We start from the raw sequence: 20465 nt of genomic DNA on the forward strand, positions 1-20465 counted from the left end.
AAGGTTCAGTGTTCATAAAATTCAGCAAAGTAAATAGAAAATATTAAATGGTGTACCTGATTCCAAAACGCTATTATGTATCACATCCATATTTGTTATTAGCAAGTAGATGGTGTCATGTTAAGTAATTCATTGGGCTACCTCTGATGGTTAAATTCTCTCTAGAAGTGAAGTCCATCACCTCGCTGTGGTGGGTCTATTCCATGACATCAAGAGGGAGAAGGCATTGGTGGGTTGCATAATAAGCAAGCTAATTATGTTAAACTGGTGTTTCTGAAAGTGTGACACATTCACTTCTGGTAGTATGCAAAATCAATTTAGTTATAAGAACAGATTCTTAATTTTAATTGTACTAGAATTTTTGTTATTGTAATATGAACTAGAAGAAACATAACTAGAATATCAAACCTTTGATTTCATAAACATTTATGTTTATATATGCACAAGCACATAGTCTCATGTATATGTATATACATACTCATAGTATACATTTTGCTTAATACAATATTAAAGTGGGATTTAAATTCAAACAGTGAACTTATTTAGAGAAAAATATTAAGTGCAGATGATATGCATATATTCATTTCTTTTCATTTAACAAATATCTATTGAGCACTTAGCATGAGCCGGATGTTGTTCCAAGAGCTGGGATAAAATGGTAACTTCAATCTAGAAAAAATTGTGAAGCTGGTATAAAAATGCCTGAAGTTAGGGAAAAACTATGAAAATATTCATAGCCCTAATTTCACTTTCAACTGGAATGAGTAAATCTAATTTGTAGAAACATTTTTCTACTTACCCACTCTACATGGGTAGCAATCTCTCTGTTTTAACTTTCGCTGACTAGAATACAATAACCGATTAATAGTCAACAAATTGTACATTGTGCAAACACAATAGAAGTTTATTTCTCGCTGTTATAACAGGAACGAGCAGGTGGACAGGTCGGCAGGCCACCCTTTTCCACACAATCTTCCAGAGTGGTAGCAGCTCTGCTTTTCTCCACACACAGCTTCCAGCCCGCCCTGGGAGTCGGCTTCATTCTTGGCAGCTGGGAGAGGAAAAGAGCATGGCACTGAGCATGGCAGGATTTCGTTATCCGAGCCCGAATCTCACACACAGCTCTTCCACTCATATTCTTTTGATTCAAACTCACTCAGGAGGCCACAGCTGCCTCCAAGGAAGATGATAACAAGTAGGCTAGCTATGGCTGTGAGAAAAAAGGGCACAGCCAGCAATTTCTGCCACTAATGGGTACTTAATGTTAAGGCAGTTCTCATAGTCTGTATCTCACCCTCCAAGCCTGGAATAATTATAAAGGAACCCTTTGGATTATGCATATGAGAAATAATATATACACATATATTATTGCCCTATGGTCTAGGATGCTATGGAAATGTTTTTTATGATAAACATAAAATCTGTATTCCAAGCTGTCTTAGAACCAGTAGCCTTTCTTTCCACAACCAGATACCTCAAATGACTAAACTCCGCCTCTGCCTCTATCTGCTCATCCTCTAAACTCTCCTTTAACCTGTACAAACTGTTTTCTACCTCTACCACTTGGCTGTAGCTCAACTCTCAAATTCCATGAGGATTTTCTCATCATCAATCTCAAAAGATTTTTCTCATCACTCATCATTTTTTTGATTTTTACATTATTGACCACACGTCCTCAAAATTGTTTTGTAGGAAATGTTATTTACGTTTCCGTAATACCAATAGCATCAAACATAATATGAAGCACTTACTACATGCCAAGAACTATTGTTTTTTTTTTTTTTTGAGGAAGATTAGCCCTGAGCTAACTACTGCCAGTCCTCTTCTTTTTTTTGCTGAGGAAGCCTGGCCCTGAGCTCATATCCGTACCCATCTTCCTCTACTTTATATGTGGGATGCCTACCACAGCATGGCATTCCAAGCGGTGCCACGTCTGCACCTGGGATCCGAACCGGCGAACCCCGGGCCACTGAGAAGTGGAACATGAGAACTTAACCGCTGCGCCACCGGGCCGGCCCCAAGAACTATTCTATATAGTATACAAATATTAACTTAGTCTTCATAACAACCTTCTGCGGTAAATCTATTTTTAACCCTATTTATAAATGAAGACACCGAGGCATAGAGAAGTTAAGTGACTTGTTCAAGGTCACACAGCTAGTGAGTGATGGGCCTGAGATTTGAACGTAAGCAGCCAGTCTTTAGATTCTATGCTTTCATCCTCTGTTATGCTGATTCTTTACTTATTTCTGTTTTGAGACAAATTTTGTTAAATCATGGAAACTTAATCCCAGATAATTTATGGTAAACTCATTTCATTAAGATTTTTTTCAGTCAAATTAGAGCTCTTCCCCATCTTCTCCTTCTCCTCTAGATTTCAGGTAAGTTCCATCGAGTCTTTCATAAAATCAGGGCATGAAAGGAGTGGTGAGCATTTGGTTCTTTTTTTTTTGAGGAAGATCAGCCCTGAGCTAACTACTACCAGTCCTCCTCTTTTTGCTGAGGAAGCATGGCCCTGAGCTAACATCCGTGCCCATCTTCCTCTACTTTATATGTGGGAAGCCTACCACAGCATGGCATGCCAAGTGGTGCCATGTCTGGACCCGGGATCTGAACCAGCGAACCTCGGGCCGCCTAGAAGCGGAACATGTGAACTTAACCGCTGCACCACCAGGCCAGCCCCAGCATTTGGCTCTTATTATTCACCAGTTCATGCAGGCATTGGACATTATTCCAAAAAAAGTAATTTTGGAGGCTTACCCCGTGACTGAGTGGTTGAGTTCACACGCTCTGCTTCAGGGGCCCAGGGTTTGCCAGTTTGGATCCTGGGCATGGCCCTACACACTGCTCATCAAGCCATGTTGTGGTGGCATCCCACATAGAGGAACTAGAATGACGTTCAACTAGAAAAGAAAAAAAAAGGAAGATTGGCAACAGATGTTAGCTCAGGGCCAATCTTCCTCACCAAATAAACATTAAAAAAGTAATTTTACATCAAAACAATTTAGATTATGAGTAAAGTGGAAATATTCTCTCTATATATGGTCATATATTAGTAAAAATAAGTTTTGGGTAGAATTGTAGCTAGTCACCCAATATCTCTGTAAGCAGAATGTAAATCACTCTATTAGAGATATTTCTCTCTGTTTGCCAGAATTCATTTCCAGAGAGTTTCCAAAGTGCCAGACTCCATAAGTGCATATATGGTTTTTCAAAGAGGTAAACTGTCAAAAGTTGAGGAAGTTATTAATAACTCTTCTTTAAAAACCATCACTGCCAAAGTGGTTCCGGACTGAGAGAGCCGTGGCCACATTAGCCCTTAGAAAGAGGCCATCAGAGTTAAATGGGCCCCTGGCACTCAATCCCGTGTCCATTTGTGAGTGACCTTACTCTGATAGTGGGCATTATATTTAATGGCTAAATAAAAGAATGTTTTTCCTTCCAATCTGACTGGAAAAGAGAAAAGCATGGAGTTAATACCATGTTATGGCAAAGGGGGCTATGAATCAGGGAAACTGACACAATGAACTTTTAAACTCTGATTTTCAAGATTTTAATACTGTTTGGTGAATGTGATTCCCCAGACTGGAAATTTGGAAATAATTCGCTCACTCCAGCTAGTATGTTATTTTTTAAAACTGGAAAAAGTATTGGAATTGTGTTTTCTCCGCATGGTTCCCCTGAAATTGGTAAGATTCTTTCACTAATCCGTGACGGCAGTGATGTATCTTGTCATTGCTGTTGCACCCTTTGAGCTCCTTTGAGAGTAAAGGCATCATTCTTGTAAGATCTTGCATGCTTAGTAGTATTTCAACAGCAGGATCATGACAGAGTTGAGAGAAAACCAGCCTGAATCTTATGGACCAATCACGAAAGAATTCTTACTGAGTACTTACCACATGCCGTGCCATATGCTAGACGGTAGGAGCATAAAGGTGAGCAAATATCCCTGCCACCGTGAATCTTAAAAACTAGAAAGGTAACAGATATTAATGAAATAATCACACAAATCTAAAATTATAGTGTGTGATGAGAGAAATAAAGGAAAAACATATACAAATACACACATATGCATGCAGACAGACAGACATACAAACAAAAGAGTTGTACAATGTGGTGGAAATGACAAACTACTAGTTAAGCCTGAATTCAAATTCTAACTCCGTTTCTTCTTGGCTATTTCATCTTGGACACATCAACTAACCTGTGTTATTTTCTGTTTCAGTAAGAATTGTGAAAATTAAAATCCAATGGTACATAAAGTGCCTGGTACTATGTATGGCATAGATAAACACTTAATATATTGACATTTTTGATAATAATACTGTGAAATTACTGAAAGATACTAATGATATTAACTATTTACAAAGTTGTGATTCACTTCACGTAATAGATAAAGGCCTGAAAATTGGGGTATAGCAAGTTCTTCCTCTGTGCACGTGTGTGTGCTTGTAACTTTGATATATTTTCTTATCACTTACACTGTAATTATTTTTTTGGCTGAGAAAGAGTCTCCCTGAGCTAACATCTGTTGCCAATATTCCTCTTTTTTTGGCTTGAGGAAGATTCTCCCTGAGCTAACATCTGTTGCCAATATTCCTCTTTTTTTGGCTTGAGGAAGATTCTCCCTGAGCTAACATCTGTGCCAGGCTTCCTCTATTTTGCGTGTGGGTCACCACCACAGCATGGCTGATGAGTGGTGTTGATCTGTGCCCAGGATCTGAACCCACAAACCCAGGCTTCTGAAGCAGAGCACACCAAACCCAATCACTACACCATGGGGTCAGCCCCATTTACACTGTAATTTTAGGTAATATTTATCTTTTTTACTAATTGATTAATGCATAGATTTTTATCTTACCTCACTATAATTTTTGACCTCCCCTTCTCTGTCTAGTGCCTGATTATCTACTACTTCTGTTCAGGAAAGTCAGGAAGTTTTCTTTTAGAGTAGAGAATCTCAATGTAATACAAACCATCACTTTGTATCCATAGATTTACTTAAAGTGAGGAGCAGCATCGTATGTCGCAAAGTAATTTTTACTTTCCTCTGGGTTTTCCTTAAAGCTGTGGCATCGAACATAAATATATTTAGTGTATTTCTTGAGGTTTTTCTTAGCATGGTATCACTGATGTGAGGAACATAGAGGCTTGCCTTTTTCTTTTAAGATGTGATTTTTCTCAAAGATTATGCAAGTTATTATGAAAATCTGGAGTAGGGAGGTGGGAGTATACATTGGAAAGAATTCAGTATATTTTTTATGGGAAAAGGTCAATAATCAAACTGTCTGCTCCCCATATGAAGTATCAAGAAGACAAGTTTCTAGAGATTTGAAAAAACTAAAATACATTAAAAAGTTGGGAAGTACATAGACAGGTTGGAAAACAGTTTTATCTAAAATATTCTTTATTTTTTGTTCTACATTGACTATAACAAGTGATTAAACTGGCTTCTTAGGCAATACAGTTTTTTGCTTAATACATTTTTATGTTTGTTATTTTTATTAGCACAGTAATCACTTCTTTTATTAATGACAAAGAATCCTCTATATTTATTATTGTTAGAAAATCTTTTAATATGCATATCTATTATCTATTGTTTGGTCTTAGGAGAGTATAATAATTAACACAATTGAGATAACTGTCTTTTTCTTTTTAGCAGTCATTATATTTCTATACTTATAGGTCATCAGTCTGATCATCAGTACAAATTTCACTCTAATGTATAGGAATGTGAGCTAAAGATAAACTTAATCCAGGCAATAATATTGTATATGCAAGAAGATCAAATCAGCTAAATTCTTAGGTTAGGAGTGTCTTTATAGACTTGTTTTATAGTGTAGTATCTGTACAATTCCAATCATATCTAAAAGCAAGATAGCAAATCTCTCTCAGCCTTAGTTTCTTTTTCCTAAAAAAGAGAAAACTGGTAATGAAAGCATCATATCTCCATCATAGGACATTGGGGAATAGAAGAATTGGCATCAAAGACTTTGTAAAGCGTAACTCAATATGAGAACGCTAATCACTGCTTGAAAGTTATTTGCAGTTGCAATTAGATCTTCCATTCCTTGGACCTCCATGAGCTTTGTATGAATCTTTATAACAACATGCACAACACTGCTATAGCTGAATGACCATTGTGTGTGAACTTATCTGCCTATTGGATTCTGCACTCTTTTAAAGAAATAATTTTATTTTTATTTATTCATTTTTGCATTCTCAACCTTCATTTGATTTACACTTCCATAAATGTTTGAATGAATGAATAATATTAAAGTAGAGGGTAGAGGATTTATGGTACACCACTCTTATTTCTGTCACTGACTATCTATCCATTCATTCTTTTACATTCTCCACCCCACAAAAGGAAATGTGTAAGTGAAGATGGCCTAGTATTTTGACCTCAGTGACAGAACAGGTTCCTAATTGGAGAGCTGTAGGATTTGTTTAGAAAATTAATTAATGGAAAGTGGACGAGACGGAAGAAAATTTTCCTTCTCAGAAGTATTAGTGTGTCTCTCCTTTGTCCAGGATATCATAAAAACTGGATATTTATTTCTCAGTGAAATTAGAGCACCCACATTTGGCACTGCATCATGAGTTTAACACTGGCTCCATACATTCAGAAATTATTGGAAGGAATCCTGAAAACTGTTCACTATAATCTGGTACAGATGAGGAAACAGCGGCCCGCTGATGTCGCATCTCACATCAACTTAGTGGTAGAACCTAACTTGATGCTTGATTACTCAATGCCAGTTCCAGTTCTGTGCTCCAGCCATCCCATCTAATTTGACCTGAGGTTTCTGGATAATTGCTTCTGTGTTGTAGAGCTAGAAAGATCAGTTATGAGGACCAGCACGTACTTGTCTGATTTTTCAGAGCCTTAAAAATTGACACTTTCTTGGATGTACACACATTCTTTTACTTCCCCCATGAAGAGGAAATAGGAAGAAAAGAAAGAGATGGTAGCTATTAGTAGAGAGGCTCCTCCCTGTTGTTGGGACAGTCTCCCACTTGAAGGACCAAGTAACACTCATACAGCAGGTGGGAATGGCAAGAATATCTAATTCTAGTTCCTTAAACCTGGAATGGAAAGTACAGGGTCCTGATCACTCTGGTACATTTCAGTGAAGTGAGCATGGGATTTTCCTCAGTTATCAACGAAACATGATTCATACAGCTTAGGAGAAGTCCATTAACTGTACAGTTCTGTTTTGTTTTTAAGGAAAAGTATTTCTTTCTGTACCTCAGCTGTGCTCAGTGGCTTCTGTATCTGTTTCTGTTGCCTGTTTGTTGAAAGGCTGAGGGGAAAGTAAGTGTTCTGTAACAGACATCAGAAGAAAAATTGGGCTTGCACGTAGTCTGAGGACTTCTCAGTCCCACTCATGTGCAATTGGTGTACAGAATTAGAGAGAGGGTTCTCAGAGGAAAACATCATGCTGTCTACCCTGTCACTCTTACCCATTGGGCTTAAATGCTTTGTAAAAGCCAGATAGTTTCAGCTTGTGATAAGTTTCCTCTCATGTGGTTCTATGAAAGACACTGGAATGTAATGTGACAAGTAAGATCATCTTGCCAGCTTGCCATGTAGCAGATCTCATTCATAGACTTCTCAAACACGATGGTAATTATTTTCAATTATGAAGGACTGCAGTAGACTGCATCTTCCCTATGTTCAGATTCTTTGCCATATGATTCTGCAGCTCCTTCCACAAAAGGGGTGGGGCATATTTTTTCTGCCCCTTGAGTTGGAGTTCCTACGTGGTCTGCTTTAGTCAATGGGATGTTAGGGGGCATGATGTGATCAAAGACTTGGGAAGTATTGTGCATTTGGCTGCCATCACCATGAGAAGCCACTGAGTCTGAGAAGGAGGATGAAAGAGATGTGAAATAGTCACCCCAACTTAAATTAGCTAACTACCAGCCAGTGCACCTACTTGTAAGCTAAACAAATACTTACTATTGTATGCCACTTACATTTCACAGTTGTTACAGAACATTATTGTGGCTATAGTTAATTGACATAAAAACATTTCTTTAAGTAGAGTAACCATTTAAACTTCTGTCTAAACTGGGATTTTTTTTTTAAGTAAAATGATACTATTAATAATTACATGGGACAACACATATAAGCTGGGACTGTCTTGGGTAAACCAGGATATCCCTAAATCTAATGATCTTGTTAGATACTAAAATTCTTCATGTGTCAGAATTAGGTTAAAAGTAAACATACTCCACTTTCATTCATTTTACTTATTTTGTTAGACTTTATTCAATTCTTGCTGGGAACAAAGCTGATCTCAAGTGGCTTATACTTGATTAGCGAAGATAAAAGAAATGGAAAAAATTACTGCAATTGTCTAGACTCTTGGCATTTGTGAATTTTATAATTAGGGTTATGTTACTTGTTCAGGCAACTATGTCTATGGAGTAGAAACTTGAAATTCTGTGGGGGCATGGCTTAGAATTCTTTATATCTTAAGGCTGGTGTGCAGAAGTAGTTACTAACTTAGTGAGTGGGCCTAGCCAGCTACCTTGCGTCTCCCACTCAACTCAGCCTACGTGATCTTTTCTTTTTAATTGCTTTTAATTCCTATGAGTTAGTAAAAATGCTTCATTCTGGGAAACTGTGACCACCAAGTGATAAAAACTGTAATAAAAAGCTGACAAGGTGGCTAACTTGCAGCGTGGGTATTAAAACCCCTGAAAGAAAGAAAATTTGGGAGAAAGCCAGAAAGTATAGAAATCTTTATTTACAAATTTATAGATTAATCTCTCAGGAGCAACAAAGATTTACTATTCTAACCAGTGGAGATGCATATATACACATATGCACACGCATACATACACACACATATCTGTGTTCCATTATGGAGATCAGCATTACACAGAAATGGGAAGATTAAAATCAGGACCTACAATCTGGTTAGTTTCCTCAGACTTTTTCACTGAAGTATAAATACATATAGAAAAGTACACAAATGAATGAATTACCACAAAACAAACACACGTGTGAACTCGCAATCTACAAGACCACTGGAGTGGGTTTTAGGTTTGAATTGCCAATCAAGCTCATGATACAAAATTAAGCTTACACAGCACCAAGTTAACTTAGCTTTAAAAAAGGATACAGATCAGGGAGTAACTGCAGCTTCACCACAGAGACTTCAGACCTACAGATGCAGCTTCTGATGCCCCAAATCACCATATACAGATGTATTTTTGTCACAAGTTTGACACAGAATGACACAAGAATGGATCACATCAGCATAGGTAAGCAACCAAGCCTGGGGACCTGCAGCTTAAATATCTTGCTAGCTGTTTATCCCCATTCTTTTGTCTTTCAATTATAAGTTACACAATGAGCAGTCCTACAGCCACGCACAGCGGGGTAAAGAACATTCATGGACCAGTATTCAATATACAGCAGGTTTTGCGACCGCTGTTCTATCTCAGGGTTGATGTTATAATAAATAGAATGTTACTATTCCCCATAAGCCCTCCTCATGCTTCTTCTTATTAATATATAGCTCCTCCTGGTAATCACTATCATGACTTGTATCCCATAGATTATTTTTTAAGTTGATGTAAAAGAATAATACACTGTGTACTATTTTGTGGCTGGCATCTTTTGCTCAGTATCAAGTTTTTGAGATTTATCAACATTATTTTATGTAGCTGTGATTTTTCATATTGATAGTATCTCATTGTATGGCTATATCACAATTTATTCATCCTATTTCGCTTGACATTTGTATTGTTTTTCATTTATAACTAGAATAAATAATGTTGCTATGTATATTCTTGTAAGTGTCTTTGGTACACCTGTGCATGCATTTCTGTTGGATATATGCCTAGGAATGGAATTGTTTGGTCCTAGTGAAATCTCATGTTTAAGTAGATATTGACAAAATGTTTTCCAAAGTGGTTGTACCAATTATTTCTATTGATCCTAGGAAATAGTAGATGAGAGTTCCTATTGATCTGTGTGTTCTACATGTAAGGGGTGGAAAAATTTTCCCTTCTTCCCTTCTATTTCTTTGGCTGGCCTAATAATTAAACTGACATGAGACAGATTAACAGGAGAAAAATAAATTTAATTTTGTATGTATGGGACACCCTAAAAATACGAGACTCAAATAAGTGACCAAAGCAGGGATTTCTATACCTTTTAGACAAGGAAACAATAAATTTGTGAAAAGTTGACAAGACAATGGAGTTTGGGCTTGGGGTCGTAAATTAGCGAAGAAGTATCAAGATTTGTTTATATAGTCTTCTCAGCCCTAAATTCCGTATTTCTGGTTATCAGGATGCTTTCTACCCTCCTGGGACAGGGAGGGCATCTTTCACACGGGAGATTTATTTCCTGCTTTCGGGAGGATAAAAGGGGGTCAGAGTCCCTCTCTTGCACCAGTTGTTTCTCAAATAACTTTAATTCAGAATAATCAACTTCCAAAGTGGCGTATTTTGGGGTGGCATATTCTGCTCCCCTTTATACAACATTTGATATTATCAATAATTTTCATTGCTAAACTTGTGGTTATATAGTGAAAGTAATGCATTTTTAATTCATATGTCTTTGTATTTCTATTGGAATGTCAGTCTTTTTCATGGGTAGGAGGTCTTTATAAATTCAGGAAGCGACCCCTTTGCTTGTTACAAGTACAGCAAATGTTACCTCTCTACTCTGTGACTTGCCATTTCACTATCTTAATGGTATCTTTTAATGAACAGAATTTCTTAATTTTAATATAGGTTCAATTTAGCAAACTTTTCCTTTATGGGCAGTACTTTTATTCTGTTTATGATTTTTTTTTATAATTCAGATTATGAGACTGTTCTCCAATATAATCTTCTAAGTGCTCTATTGTTTTACAATTTTAAAATATTAAACTTGATAGGATAAATAATCCTGTCTTGTTCTTCAGGAGTATCCTGAATATTTTTAGCCTTTTTTATTTTCAGGTAAACTTTGGAATGAGCTTGTCAATTTCCCCAAACAATGCCTGCTTGAATTTTTATCGAGATTGCATTTAATGATCCTCACAGTAGTAAGTTATCTAATTCTTGAACATGAATATCTTTTCATTTGTGCAAGTCCTTTAATAATTACTCTCAATAATGTCTTTTGATTTTATGACCAGAGATCTTAATATGTTTTCACAGATTTATTTTAGGTATTTGATATTTTTGGTACTGTTGTAAATTACATCTATTTTTAAATTTTATTTTCTAATTGTTTATTGATGGTGTAGAAATGCAATTAACTTTTGGATATTGGCCTTGTAACCAACAATTCTGCCCAGTACAAGTATTAATTTAATCATTTGTCTGTAATTTATTTTGAATTTTTGTATAGGTAATTATGTCATTTACCAATCACAGGTTATTCCCTCTATTCTGATTCTTTTTATCTTTTTTCATGTTTTCTTGCCTGATTACATTGAGCAAGACCTCCAGTGCTATGTTTAATGTAACGTTGGTGTTGGTGTTAGTCAGCATTCCTGGATCATTTCTGGTCTCATAAGGAAAATTTTTTAACATTTTTCTATCAAGAACGATTTTGCTGTAAGTTTTTTTGCATGTGTATGCTTCCTCTCTTTTCAGATCAAAAAACTTCCCTTTTGTTCCTAGCTTGCTAATACTTTTTCTTTAAATTAATATGAATGGATGTTGAATTCTATCAAATGCTGTATCTGTATCAATTGGGATGATTGCATATTTTTCTTTCTTTATTCTGTTAATGAGATGAATTACATTGATTATTTTCAAACATGGAATGATGTTTTCATTTCCAGAATAACACTAATCTCTTCATAATATATTACCATTTTTATATATTGCTGAATTTGATAATTTTAAAAATCTCTCACCCGTCATTATTAACTCAGCCTATAATTTTTCTTCCTTTTATTACGCATGAAAGGTTTTGATGTCAAGGTTATGCCAATCTCATAAAATGATCTGGAAAGTTCTTCCTCTTCTTCCATTCTCTGGAAAAGTTTGAGTAAGATTGGTGATAATTTTTCCTTAAATATTTGGTGAATTCATTGCTAAAGCCACCTTGGTCTGGATTTTTCTTCATGGATATGTTTTTAAACTAACATCTGTTCCAGTCTTCCTCTATTTTGCATGTGGGTCACTGCCACAGCATGACTGCCATCGAGTGGAGTAGGTCCATGCCCAGGAACCAAACCTGGGCCGCTGAGGCAGTGTGTGCTGACCTTAACCACTAGGCCATGGGGCTGGGCCCCATAGTCATTTTTTTCTATATCTTCTCATGACAGTATTGTTAAAGTGTTTTTTCTAAGTTTTCGTTTCATCTGAATTTTGATATGTATTGGCATGAAAGTCTTCATAATATCCTCTTATTATATTTTTAATGTTTGCAGTATCTGACCTGTAACCTCCTTTTCATTCTCTGTATTGCTTATTTTTCCGTTCTCTCTTATTTCTTAAATCACTTTCAGCGGGGTTTATCAATTTGATTAATGTTTTTCAAAAAAAAATCTTTTAACTTTGATTCTCCTCATTGTAATTTTGGTTCCTATTTTATTTCTTTCTGTTCTTGATTATGTCCCATCTTCTATTATCCTTAAGTTTGATTTGCGTTTCTTTTTCTAACTTCTTAACATGGATGACTATAGTGTTGATTTTTCAGCATTTTTCTTTTCTAATAAGAGCTATTAATATGTGAAAACAATGTAAGGCTGTAAATGATAAGCTAAAATTCCCTTTCTAACATAGCTTTACCTGCACCCTATAAATGTTGTTCTTTCTTATACTAATGTTTTTCAAATATGTTTTATTTCCATTGTGATTTCTTCTTTGATTCATGGTTTGCTTAGCAGTGTTATTCTTAAACAGTTACTTCCAGCTTAATTTCACTGTGGTCAGATTTCAATTCTTTGACAATTTTGGAGACTCTTTGTGGGCATAAGATCAATTTTGTAAGTGTTCCATGTGTCTTTGCAAATAATATATACTTCTCAATAGTTTACTAGACACTCAATTGTGTCTGGCTTGCTTAACGTGTTGGACCAATCTTTTATAGCCTTTTTGAATTGGGGTTTTATTTATTTATTTTTTGGTCTTCTTGATCTCGGTGACTACTGAGAGAAGTGTGTTAAAATCTCTAACTATAATTGTGAATTTGTCTTTTCTTTCTTTTAATTCTGCCCATTTTAATTTTACATATTTAGATGCTCTGCTATTAAAGGCATACATATTTATATTATTAAATCTTCCTGGTGACTTGATTGTTTTATCATTATGGAATGTTCCTTGGTTATATACTTTCCTTGGTTATATAGCTACAGTAGCCTTCTTTTGTTGTGTTCTTCATGGTATCTTTTTTCATCTTTTTATTTTCAAATGTTCTGTATTCTTATATTTTCGGGTTGTCTTTAGAAGTAGCATATAGTTGGGCTTAATATTTTAAAATATTCTAATGATCTTTTTAAACCTTGGATATTTAGCACATTTAAATTTAACGTAATTATTGATACGCGTGGTTTTAAACCTAGTTTTTCATTCTTTATATTTGATGATATTCATTTTTTTCTCTTTTCTTGCCTTCTTCTGGATTAATTTTTTCATTACACCCTTTTGTCTATTAACTTATCATTTGTATGTGGTTTTATTTTTCTTTTAACAATTATCCTAGTAATTACAATATGTGTCCTTCACTTCTCAATGTTTGTTATAAATTTGTACTTTTATCTCTTCCCTGAGAATGTAAAGATCTTAAAAGTGTTTAATTCTCTTTATCCTCCTCTGACTATTATTTTGGGGTGTATATTAATTAAATATTTATTCAAATCCCACAATACATTATTGTTAATGGTTTCTAATTTCAATGTTTATTTCAATTTCCCATGCATTAATCATTTAGGTTACTCTTTATTTCTTGTATCTTTAAGTGTCTCCCTAGTATATTTTTTTCTTCTTCCTGACAAAATCCTTACAGTATTTCTTTCACAACAAATTCTCTCTTTTTATTTTTCTAGAAAAATGTTGTATTTTACATTTATTTTTGAGGGAAAATATTTGCTGGTTCTGCAATATTGGCTTGGTAGTTATAGTTTCTTTGTTTCTGTTGAAGTTAGCTATGAATTCCATTTTTGCTTCTTTGAAGACAATTTGTCTTTTATAACTCCAGCTTGTAAAAATAATCTCTGTTTTTAAAAATTTTTATAGCTTTCTGTAATGAATTTTAGTGTTTTTTTGTTTGTATTTATTATGCTTGGGGTTCATAATCTTCTTAAATTTGTGACTTGTGTGTTTTCTCAGTTTTGAAGACTTCTCAGCTGTTAAATTTTAAAATATTACTTCTGTTCCATTTTCTATTACCTGGGGTTCTAATTACATGTATATTAGATTTCTTTCACTGTACTACTCTTCCATTCTTTTGTTACATACTTTATTTATCTTGTATATTCTTTAGCATGTTTTTATCCTTTAAAAAAAAGTTTAATCCTCTATCATGGATATTTTCTCTGACATTTCTTCCAGTTCACTAATTTTCCATTTCCTGATGTCTAATCTGCTTTTAATTCTATCTTTTTAATTCTCAGTATCAGTTATTTTATTTTTCAGTTTTAGAATTTTCAATTGATTCTTTTTCCTGAAAAAAAAAATCTCAATCATAGCTTCAATTTTTTTCAAACACATATAGTTAACTTAAAATCTAGGTCAGTTATCTGACGTTATGGAGATCTTGTATGGCTTTATTTCTATCATCTGCTGTTTTTTATTTTTTCTTTTTGCTTTATAAAATGTTGTTCTCTTTCCTCTGTAGCTGGTGATTTTTAAATTGGAGTTCAGGATATAGTATATGAAGTGATTTAGAGATAATGTGGAGCCTAACATTGAGTTTCCTGTTTTGTCATCCTTTGCAGAAGATTTACTGTTTTTCTCACAGAAAATTAGAGACACCAGCAGTCTGGGTTTTCTTAACCCAATTAAGATTGGGAATGATATCAATCGGGGATTTAGGCTCTGAAACAGGGTGGATTTCTAGTCTACTGTTACTGCTAAGGTGCCACTCTCCTCCCTCTTCCTCTGTGTGCCCTGAACTCTAATTCATGTTTCTTTCTCCTGTGATTCTCAAAAACTCTGCTCAGCTGCCCAGTGTCCAAAGAGATTCTTGCAGAATTGGCAGATACCTTGGGCAAAATCAGCCACAAATATTCTGCTCAATTATTGACTTTTCCTTTGTCTCCTAGGTATTAATCTGTAATTCTTCACTTCTTTGTTTAGCTCTGTGATACCTTCAAAGGGATGTTTTCTTATAATTTTTTTTCTAGCTATAGTTTTATCCAGAAGGATGGTCAATTTCCTTGTCTACCATTGTTGAAAACAGGACTCTGGGTTGAGTAGGATTTTGATTGTGAGAAACGATCATGGCATGAGCCATGACATGGAGGGAGTCAAGTGCGGAGATACAAGCAGAACTTGTCTAACTAACTTGTCTGACTTGTTGGTGTTTACGGAGAACAGGGAAAGCCAATGTCCATGGGCTCAGATGGTGGGTGGGCTTCATGTGCGCGGTTGGAGCTTAGACTTTATCATGCTGGTAAGTGGTGAGACACTCAGGACTTTGGAGGGGGGAGACAAATGATTTAAGTGGTATCTTAGAAAGACAAATCTAACAGAATACTATCTTGCATGCACTGATGTCACAGAATATTGTATCTGATGCCAAGATAAGACCTTAGTCTCACAGGAACTATATTTTAAGGACTGCCATTAGTTTTTGTAGCTGTTCTTGCCCAAACCTTAATTTTTATAGGCATCCCTTGTTTTTGACTTGAGGATCAGAAGTAATTTTGGTTGATAGGCTATTCCTAATATTAATATTATGTTAAAAGTCAAATAGTCAGTGGGAAGAGAGGCTATTTGCTTTTTTACACATTGGGAATCTCAAGGTTCTGAAAATTGATATGTCTAATCTATAGATCAGATTCTCAGACACCTGTGGACACCTTCAAAGAGTTTACTTGAGAAATTTTTTAAAAAATCGTTGAGTCTTTATAATGCCTAGTGCCACCCCCTCATGGCAGATTGTAAAGTCATTATTTACATTGCACATATCCCTTCCTTCATCAGGGAAACTCCAACGCTTTAGTGCTGAGAATTTCAGAGCCATAAGGACGTTTAGAAATCATCCTAGTTCAAATTCCTTAATTTACAGGTCTGGAACTGAAGCCCAGATGGTTTATGGAACTTATCCAAAGTCACACAGCTGGTTAATGGCAGAGCTGGAAATATAATCAAAATAATTTGGATAGTAGCCTTCTAGTGCATTTTTCATGCCAAAACTAATTTTAAGGTTAAATACAACTAAGAATACATAAAACAGAAGGTTGAATAGCAGATTATTAGTTTACAGATAGGAAAATTCTTATTAATGTTTTAAATTTCTGTATAAAGTTGTTAATATGTAGACCAGAGATGGGCTTCAGGGTGCCCCTGAAATACATACCTAATACCATATTATATGCATTTGTCTCTGGTAAAGATAAAGATTTCCTCCAGTCCTCAAAGGAGTCCATGAATCAGAAAAGATTAACTTCTTAAATAATTGGAGTTAAAATCTAGCATTCATTCATCCAACAATGTTAGTAAAATGCCTACTCAGTGCCAGAAACTTTGTTCAAGGCTAGAGATACAGAGATAAATGATGCAGTTTCCTCTGTGAAGGGCCCTACATTCTCCGGGGGAGACAGATAAGAAGTGATGTGACAAGTAAGTGACACAAATTAGATGACTTGATTCCAAGTTCATTTCTTTATCTATCAGATCAAGATCACTGTGAGAGACTGAACAGAAAACTGGAACAATTATAGAGTTCATCTAATTCTAAGATTTCTATATAGACTTTGAGTCACACATGTATATCTGACATTATCCAGATATGTTTCACTTGAACTCTGCAGAGACACAACTCTGGATTCCTACATAAGAGACCAAGTTTTATCCTTTTCTGGGTCTCACATCCAATACAATGTTAGGTACATAGGAAATTCCTAATAAATGGTTAACTTTTGCCAAAATTTCTTAAATTATTGACTCATGGACTCCATCTTACTACCTTAGAAAGAAGTTAGCAAATCAGTTGATTTTCTCTTGGAGATAACTGAAGAATTTTATTTTTCTCTGGATGGATTGTGGCAATAAAGAAGCTAATGACTTGAATAGTTAATCACAACATCAAAATGGTCATTCAGCAAAATGAACATGCTTGGACAATTTTTAACTACACCAAGTACTTATTTTAAATCCACAATGCCAGTAGCTGTTAGCGTGCTTGGGTGCCAAAGTATCCTAAATTGCTCATTTTATGAAGCTCACAAAAATAACACTACAACTTGAACACTTCTAAGGCTTTTCATTGTTGCTGAAGAATACAATGAAGGGATATATGGCAAATGTAGGTTTAATAATCAGAGAAGGCTTTTCATTGTTGCTGAAGAATACAATGAAGGGATATATGGCAAATGTAGGTTTAATAATCAGAGTCCATGAAATTGCAAAGCATTTTCTCTGAATAAAAGAGCCATTTTCCTTTATCCTTAAGGGTAGAAAGTATGTAGCATAAAAAGTAGAATATCCACTGATGCTTCTAGAGAAAATAGTTTCTCCAAGGATGGCATTGGTAGTGTTAGTTTACTTTGAAAAGAGTTGTCTGAAAACCCATTAGAGAACATGCATAACCTTCTAAGGAGGAAAATCTCCTTTGACTACCAAACCATATGGCATTTCGGAAAACTAAAAGCCAGTGCCCTAGTTCCCTTGGTGTCATTTAACATCAAGGAAGTAAAGAGCAGCTGCTCAGATTTACCTTTATTTTGAGTTCAGCGTGAGTCTGGCTCATGTTACAAAATCCATTGAATAGTGCAAACTATGAATTCAACAATAAAAAAAAACACATTTCACTTATTTTTAAGACTGGAAATCTTTTAGTGATAAAATTATTTCCTGAGCTATGTCATTAGATTGAGCTGCAAAGTGATTACACTTTTAAAAATCTAATTTAGTAAAGTATAATTTGTATATCGTAAAATGCACCCATTTTAAGTGTGCAGTTCTATGAATTGACACATGTATGCGTTCATGGAACCACAATCCGAATCAAGATATAGCAAATTTCCATCCCCCAAGAAGGGTCCTTCATATCCCTTTGTAGTCAATTCTTCTCCCTCTTCCCTGCCCTAGGAAACCGCTCATCTAACTTTATCACTATGGATTAACTTTACTTCTCATAAATGGAGCCATAATATGCACTCTTTGTGTCTGGCTACTGTTGCTCAGACTAATATTTTTGAGATTCATCAATGATACTGTGCATATAGTTCATTTCTTTTTCTTCCTGAGTAGTATTTAATTTATGACTATGTCACAACTCGTGTATCAATTTACCTGTTGATGGATTTTTTTTTTTTGCCAGTTTTTGGCTTCTATGAACATTCATATAAAGGTGTTCTGTGGACATAGGCTGTCATTTTTCTTGAGTAAATACTTACCAGTGGAACTTGTGGATTATTTGATAAGTATATGTTTAACTTTAGAAGAAAACATCAAGATATTTTCCAACGTGATTAAACACACATATAGATAGGTAAAAGATGACACTTAACACTGTCTTTTAATGCCAGAAAGTTTTGATAAAGTTCAGTGTACCAGTTTTTTATTTTATGGTTCATGCTATTTGTGTCCTGTCTATAAAATCTTTGCCTGTCCCAAGGTCACAAACACTTTCTACTATATTTTATTTTAGCAGTTTCATAGTTTTATTTCTTATGTTTGATTTCTGATCAATTTCTAGTTAATTTTTGTATGTAGTGTGAAGTAAGGGTCAGTTTTGCTTTTTTTAATATGGTATCCAATTGTTCAGTCCCTCTTGTTGAAAAATTATCCTTTCCTTGTTTAATTTTCTTGGTGCAAACATGCACACACACACATAAATATATAACATATATTCTTTCTGAATATATATAAATTTATTTATGTATTTATGCACTTTGTTCTGTTCCCTTGTTTTATTTGTTATATCATTGTGCCAATATCATGCTGATTTCAAGTAAACCAAGTAGCTTGAGTACTCCAACTTTTTTCTTCTTTTTCAATGTTGTTTTGGCTAAACCAGATCATTTGCATTTTCGTATACATTTTTTAATCAGCTTGTCAATTTCTACAGAAATACCTGCTTGGATTTTAATGAGATAGCATTGAGTCTATAGATTAATTCAGGGAGAATTGTTGTCTCACAATATTGAGTACTCCAATGCGAGAACATAGTATACTTGAAAAATTAAAGAACCCAAAACAGTCAGTTGATGGCAGAGATGGAGGAAGTTGAGGATACCAGACAACATTACACTGCTGGTTCATTTAGCCCAGCATCCTTAAATATGTGTAGACCATAACATGCCTTCAGCTGGTTCATGTCTGATTTGAATGTTTGGTCATCTCTTGCTTTTCAGGGGGCACTTATCTTCTTCAGAGTATTTCTCCTCACCTATTTGAGCCACTCCTGAAACATTATTTCAATTATAATGAAAAAGTGTTTATTCAGCTGCACTATGCTCTCTGATGTTTAAAGGAAGGAAAAAATAGTTACCAAATGAAAGCTTTCAGGAAACACTGGTATCAGAATGTCTCTGCTATGATCTTAACTAGGTCCAAAATATGGATGGACTAGAGATAGCTGGTGGTACAAATACTAATAGTTCTGTACATTAATGAAGAATTTTATTGTCCACAGAGGGTTTTCAGGCATTGCTTCATTTGCTCCTCCTTTGGATTGAGGAGTAAGGATGCAGGCAAATGATGAAACATAGCTTACAAATGCCATTAAACAGAAGAGCAACTTCCTTCTTCATGGCTGAAAATTTCAGTTTTCACTCAAACGTTTTTTCTCTAATTCTTCTGGCTTATAATTTATTTCTCAGCATCTTGGAGGATCTTAGCTCTTCCTTTTCATCTTCAGGTGGGCCTGGCTCAGCATCTGAAAAAAAATAATTTCTCCTCTAATTTGGAAGAAACTCAACAAATTACATAGTTTCTCTGGGCCTTTGCTTTAATATCTGATAAAATGATTCTTAAGTTTGATTGAACATGAAACAATAAGTAAATATGCTACCAAATGGCCCTGAGCCTTCAAGCTGTTACTTTGCATAACAGCACTATGACGTATCCCAAAGACAAAAATGACTCCTAAGGCTTGCAGGATTCACAGAGCCCTCTACAAGAAGACTTCTTCATGGCAGGAGTGAGGCAGAAAATTAAACTCCACATACAGCAAAATTTCCTAAAAATTCTCTTGAGCCATGTTACTCACCAAGTCCCACATGACCCAGAAGCTTCTCTTCTTTTTCCCTTCTTCACTCCTGAACATTTTCTTTTCCACATGCCTCCAGTTCTTCTCTTAGAACCATCTACCCCCTTCTTTGGGC

Source organism: Equus asinus, chromosome 9 (genome assembly GCF_041296235.1).
Source record: "Equus asinus isolate D_3611 breed Donkey chromosome 9, EquAss-T2T_v2, whole genome shotgun sequence".
In the NCBI taxonomy this organism is placed as follows: domain Eukaryota; kingdom Metazoa; phylum Chordata; class Mammalia; order Perissodactyla; family Equidae; genus Equus; species Equus asinus.